We start from the raw sequence: 6,167 nt of genomic DNA on the forward strand, positions 1-6,167 counted from the left end.
AACATCTCTTGGCCAAGAGATACCTACTCTTGCTCCAAAGAGACCTACTTTTGGAAAGATACACATATATTACAATGACTTCATGATTAGTGGGTACTTAAAAAGAGACTACTGTTCTTCCTAGAACCCTGGCATCTACTTTCTGAGCATTTCAGAAATATTAGCAATGAAAGCATGCTTTATCTGTTACAGGGAGCAGGTGCTGAGCAGCAGAAAATGGGAGCTAACTTGATAGCTTTATGTAAGAGAGTGAGCGGCGACGCCTTTGTTATCAACAGGAGCCCAGTTCTATTGGAAGGAAATGTTCTTGGGGGCAGGCTAGGTTGCTCATTGGTTAATGGTGTCTGAAATCTGTTTTGAAAAGACTAAAGGAATCTGACAACGACCAGAGCTTGGGGCACAGTGATGATGAGACGAAGAAGGGAAATGAAAACAGTATCTATAGCTTATCTACAGAGCCCAAGATGTGTAAGAAAATTATTGAGAGGATGAGGGTCTGACATGTCCCATATTTCTCTTCATATTTTTTATTTTCTTTTAACATCTTTCCATTTCCATTCCCACTCTCTCACAAATGCCTTCATTATATCCCTATATGTTTTTGCTCTTTTTTGTTCCTTACTTCCCCTTTTAATACCTTTGGGATAGTCTGTTCACAAACTGAAGTTAGTGGGTAATTGAACAACTAACCTACTGAATCCAGGGCTCTTTGGTGTGTAAAAAAGTGTGGGAAATTCTGAACATGCATCATCAGACACTTTTTTAACATGTTTTTAAAAGAATACATAAGAAGTAAAAGTGAAATAATTACCCTACACATAACTCATTCTCTATCCCATACTGTTTATGTTTGAACTATTTGTCCAACTTGTATTTCTATGCCACTGGAAAAGAGCACAACATCAATATTTAATACACAGGAACATATTTAATACAGAGGAATTCAATTTTATTGAATATTTACTGTGTGAAAGGTGATAGGTACATTTCTCGTAAGTAAAGCCAATTACTATAAGTTTCAAAATCTTTTTAGAAGAAAATTCTTAGAGGAAAAGTAGCCTATTTTTTAATTCAAATGACACATATAACTGTGGAAATGTTAGAGGTAGACAGTGATATATTTCAAGGTGCTCCCTTTTAAAGTTCATTGGAATCCTGAATCTGAGAAACACAATAGAATTTTTTAAATCTATAACCGAGATTCAGTCAACCAGTATTTATATGCTTTGCAACAAGAAAGTCACAGACACACACTCCGTGGTGGGTAGGGTGAGAAGGCACCACTTGTGCTCCCTTGGAAGTCACAATCCACTAGAGCTGATGGGACTGACGTATGGAAAAGAGAACTGCAAGGCAGAATATGATAAATGCTACAAGAAAGGTACAAACTGAGTGCTGGACGTCCCAACAAAAGAGAACTTCCTTCTACTTTTAGTGTCTGAACAGAGGAAGCATCTGAGCCTGGACTTGAATAGTGAATAGGCAGAGATGTGTATGCAGAGAGCCTACCAGCAGTCATGGAGAACGTTGAGTGTGGACCTCTTTGGGGAAAAGAGAATATTCCAAGCTTCCATGAGAGGCTGAGGCCAGGTCACTGAAGACCTCCTTGAATGCCAGGGTGCAGAGGTTGGGTTTTGTTTGCTACACCATACAGATTCAATGCAGGTCATCAGAGGAATGGAAGGGCAAGAGCTGTGACTGAGAAACGTGATCGTGGAAGCCACATTTACGACAGGAGCAGGGAAGAAATGTGGAGATAGGAGGCCAGTTAGGAGGCAACTACCAGAGTCAAGGAGAGAGTTGACATGGTGACAGCAATGATGGAGAGAGTGGATGCAATACAAATGAACTTATTTGCAAAACAGAAACAGACTCACAGCCGCAGAAAACAAATTTAAGTTTACCAAAGCGGGAGAAGAGGGGGGGAGGGATACATTAGGAGTTTGGGATTAACATATACACACTTCTATATATAAAATAGACAACAAACAAGGACCTACTATATAGCACAGGGAACTATATTCAGTCTCTTGTTATAATCTACAATGAAAAAGAATCTGAAAAAGAATATATATATGTATATATACATATATCTATATAACTGAATTATTTGCTCTACACGTGAAACTAACACAATATCGTAAATCAACTATAGTTAAAAAAAAAAAAGAGAGATCTGGGAAGAGAGATCCAGAGGACTTGGCACCTGAGGGGACTGAGGAAGAAGACTGAAGGAGTTGAGGGTGGTCAATAAAAGAAGTGTGTCTATTGGGTACGTGATTTCAGTTTTGGTTAATAAAATGATTGGATTTTATTTTTTTTAGGAAAATATAAATTTTTATTATGATGAAAAAAGAGATAGGATAACATTACATTCCTAATGTTTCACTTACAGAAGGAAGTGCCAAATTAGAATTCCACAATCAGCACTGTGGGTGATGTCATGATATGTTTATTTATGAGACACCTAGAAATCAAGCAGAATGCCAGTTTTTTGGGGTCCCCTCCCTGAGCCAGCTGGCTCCCCTCCATCCTTTAGATCTCAGTTCAAAGGGCTCGTCCTCAGAGACTGCCTCATCCAAGTGGATCTGACTGTTCTTGAGGTGTAGCTTCATTCCTGCACCTGTAACTTCTTTTATGGAACTTGTCATGCTTTGTATTATATGTATATATAGTTATATGCTTATTATCTAACTTTCTACTGAATGCTTTAGAGCAAGAACTTTCATTATTCTTTAATTAATTATTTTAAAAAGTATCACCAATATATGCTCAAAACATATCTTATGCTAGCACAGAGTAGAATAAATGAATACTAGGTAGGTGTGGTCATACTAACCAAGGAAACATTTGCAGCTTATTGAAAGTTTCACACAACAGGGGGAATCCGGTGGGTATTTCCGGATAACTAGAGAGGGACCATGAAGAAGAGTGTTTCATGTTCATGAGAGTGTTGAGCAAAATGTTTTTTTCTGGCATCTGCTCCCGTTCGACCTCACTGCACGCATATAGATTGTTCTTCTATTGAGTCAAATGAAATTTTTCTAGAGAGTGAATGATCTCTCACTCTTTTTCCTTCCCTGCCCTTCAAAGAGAGTAGGGAAACCATGACATTGCTCAGTATCAGTTCTTGCCAAGGTTGGGAAAAAGAAGAGTTCTTCACCAGTAGGCAGAAGACTCTGAGGAACTATGGAGCTATTGAAAGAGGCTGCAACCCACATACACCCTCAGGATTGTCTGCACACCATATGCATTCAATAATATGTACCCATTAGCAGATGTTGCGGTTAATAAATTAAAACACATGTAAAATATCTTCTCAATCAAGAGGTATTTTAAAAGACTGGCCCAGGCACTGCATCGTACCACTTAGGGTGAATTTTGACTGTGTGACTTTGGGCAGTTATTTAAAATTCAGCTTTATGAGAAAATGCCAAATTATTCTCCAAAGTGGTTGCACCTGTTTCCCTCCCCCCAGCAGTGAATGAGAGCCCCCCCTTGCTCCTCATCTGTTCAAGCTTTTTAAACTTTTGCTAAACCTGTGTGCGCAAAATGGTATCTTACTGTGGCTTTAATTCTAATGAAGTTGTAATATATTTCATTATGTATTTTTATATATTTTGTATATTTATTAGACATCTAGATTTTCTCACCTGTGAAATGCTTGTTTGTGACTTGGGCCTATTTTCAACTGAGTTATTTATTTCTCACTGATTTTTATGCATTTGAAAATTTTTGGCATGTATCTTTCTCTCTTCTGCTTGGTTGTATGTGTTGTGAAAACTTTTCTCAATTTGCTGCTGGTTTGGGGTTTTTTTTTTTCCACTCTATTTGTGGTGTCTTTTGATGAAAAAAGGTTGTTAATCTTTCCTTGGCCCAATTCATCAAACTTTTCCTCTACATAGTTTGAGTGTTAAGAAATCTTTTCTCTCCCCAGGTCATAAATGTATTCTCCTTTTTTTTTTCCTTCTAAAAATTTGAAACATTTGCCTTCCATATTTAACTTTTAATGATTCTAACAGAATAAGTTTTGTATACTTACCTTTATCACCAAGTGTTTTGATGCTTATGCAGCAGGCACCCTATAGCTCCCAACTGCCACCGTTTAAGTTGAGGTACGTTACAACAGATCTGCCCAAATATGGTAACTGTACAAATCAGAACTACCAACTTTTCATCCTGGAATAGACTTGCAAGCTCAGTCCCAAAAGGCAACTGTGTGACTTCTTAGAAAGCGCCAACTCAGTTTTTCAAGTATTTTAAAAGTTGCATGATAATTTTGTATCTCAAGCTACAGTCTCAAAATTGTGTTTTCAGTCCCTAGGTAGCTAACTTGATTTTCTCTGAGCTGGAAGAAAATGTTTTGTGACCATGTGGGATAAAGGGACTGACTAGGGGCAATGCCATGAAAAACATCATTTAGAAACGTTAGACATCAGTAAAAGTAGCCAATGTTGCTGATGAGCAGTAGCTTCTGTTTAAAAGATTTACTGTTAGGTTGTTCTTAGTGACTTTACAAATTTTAGCAAATCCAACTTCTAGACGTCTCATTTTATATATTAAAAATCTCTGTGTACATAACGTAATTAGAAATATATTCATAAAAAATATCTGGGGCTTCCCTGGTGGCGCAGTGGTTGAGAGTCTGCCTGCCGATGCAGGGGACGAGGGTTCGTGCCCCGGTCCGGGAGGATCCCACACGCCGCGGAGCGGCTGGGCCCGTGAGCCATGGCCGCCGAGCCTGCGCGTCCGGAGCCTGTGCTCCGCAACGGGAGAGGCCACGACAGTGAGAGGCCCTCATACCGAAAAAAAAAAAAAAAAAAAAATCTGAAATTTATGTCTTTGTTCTCCCTAAAATGCCTAGCTAAGAAATTCTCAATCCTTTTTCCCTCAAAGATATCAGGACAATTTTTTAGAAATGTCTAGTCTCAATGGAAAACTCTGGAAAATGGCTTTAATTTTTTTCCAATATAATTTTTCTGTAAGGAACACTTAAATATCTGATTTTTTTTCTGTCATTTTCTTAGGGAATAAAAGAAGATCTAAATCATATTGACCAACACTAGCATCCCTTGGATTAAATTAGAATGAAATTATTCAAATCATGTAGAGGTGTTGGTCTCTCATGTCATATCTGAGTAAAATTAAATGATAAAATTGCATCGCAGCAGAAACCTGCCCCTATGAAGATCTAGGACAATCTCATAGAGAATTAATGATTCGATTTCCAGAAGTGGATTTAAGGTAGACTGGATATTAAAGCAGTGCCTTTGAGAGAGTGCCTTTGTTATTTTCTTGGGCATTTAGAACTATGGTTTGGAGTTAGCAATAGAGTCTGGTTGAATCAATAAGGGATAGTAAATATTTAAGTATGTCAGAATAAAAAGAGGTAAAGTAGTTAAGCTTAATCCTGGGTAATAACCATCGGCACCACTGGCCTGCTTTTGAACTGAGAACACACCTGCTTCCCTTTGCATCCTTTGCCAGAATGTGTGTAACACTTCGAGCTGGGATTTCAAGGACAGTCAATACAGATTACTGCAGAATCTCATTTATACGACACCCTGGGTGTTCTGAGAAGAACCTGGGAAACCTATGCTATAGTTTATAGACCAACAGGACTTCCATATTAGGCTTTGCCTTGGCTCCGGCCATGACATGAGCCCCTGTAGCATAATCCCTTTTGATGGAGGGGTACCTCTTGCAATGAAAGCCAAATGTATTATTTTGGCTATTCAGTCTTCCCAGCTGCCACATATTTTATGTCGAATAGGCAGCTGGTTACAGCTGCCTGGAGATGGTTTTATCCATTAGAGTCTTTTGGTGAAGGCTGGTGCTTCTCGAAACGTAGATCATGTGTGGTAGGTGTCCCCACAATGACACTGATGAGAGAGCCTGAGCATCTTTGGGGCTTAGAGAGGACTCCTCTGATGCAGGGGGATTCTGAAGCCTCAGGTTCCAATCCTCACCCCCAATACTGTGTTTTGTGGACTATTCATCCTCCTCTGAACTGTATTTTTCCTTTTCACATTACTTTTGGTCATCCCGCCTCCACCTCTGAATCCTTAAAAATGGATAGAAATGTAGATATGGGGGAAAGACACAGGATGGTCTTTCAGGGTGTCGTTTCTGCTGAAGGAGCAGTACTTTAGGACTACTAAGAGAGT

This window comes from Physeter macrocephalus, chromosome 10 (genome assembly GCF_002837175.3).
Source record: "Physeter macrocephalus isolate SW-GA chromosome 10, ASM283717v5, whole genome shotgun sequence".
NCBI classification, from domain to species: domain Eukaryota; kingdom Metazoa; phylum Chordata; class Mammalia; order Artiodactyla; family Physeteridae; genus Physeter; species Physeter macrocephalus.